This window comes from Dasypus novemcinctus (assembly GCF_030445035.2).
Source record: "Dasypus novemcinctus isolate mDasNov1 chromosome 8 unlocalized genomic scaffold, mDasNov1.1.hap2 SUPER_8_unloc_1, whole genome shotgun sequence".
In the NCBI taxonomy this organism is placed as follows: Eukaryota; Metazoa; Chordata; class Mammalia; order Cingulata; family Dasypodidae; genus Dasypus; species Dasypus novemcinctus.
The window spans coordinates 2,359,197-2,359,881 of NW_026688123.1; the positions used below are offsets into that span (position 1 = coordinate 2,359,197).

At 38.4% G+C, this 685-nt stretch overlaps 1 pseudogene; it reads right to left on the reverse strand.

Moving 5' to 3' along the window:
• Positions 1 to 254: 254 nt before the first annotated feature.
• Positions 255 to 409, reverse strand: LOC139438467 (U1 spliceosomal RNA; annotated as a pseudogene).
• Positions 410 to 685: the final 276 nt, after the last annotated feature.

A 685-nucleotide genomic window follows, 5' to 3' on the forward strand; every position in this document is an offset into this window, starting at 1 on the left:
TTCATCAGTGAATGTGGCCAGCAGATCCCAATAAGAATCTCAACTCTGGATGACCAAAACACAGGAAAGCCAAGACTGAAACACCTCCATGGAAATGTGTGCTCTTGAGCACCATCTGCTGACACATCTGAAAATTGTATGGAAAAAAAGGTTCTCTCTGTATCCTATGTATCCTAACCTATGGGAGAAAATCTATACCCCATTGGTGAGTTCCTGGTCTGATTTTGACAACCTAAGCTGGGTGATTTTTAAAAAATGGTAGAACACAAATGGAGTTTCCCACTATCACAAATTAGGCAGGAGATTTTCCCATACTCAGAGAAATCACATATCCAGAATGCAATGGATAGGCCTCACCCTGGGAAAAACCAGCTTCATGTTCTTTGTATCTCTCCTGCTAGGTAAGTATGGGGTAATTTTAAGAACTTAGAATAAGCTGAAACAAATACCAGAGAAGAACTGTGGGGGAAAAAAAGGAAGAGAGAATTTGGCCATCAGAGTAAATTCACCAACATATTCAGATGGCTAGACATCAGCAAATAATCACAAGCCATACTAGGAAACAGGAAGAGATGGCCCAAAGAAATAAACCAAATGACCTGATAATCACACAACTCTCCAAAATCAATTCAAAGAATTTAAAGAAAATATGACTAAAGAAATAAAGGATATTAACAAGATACTG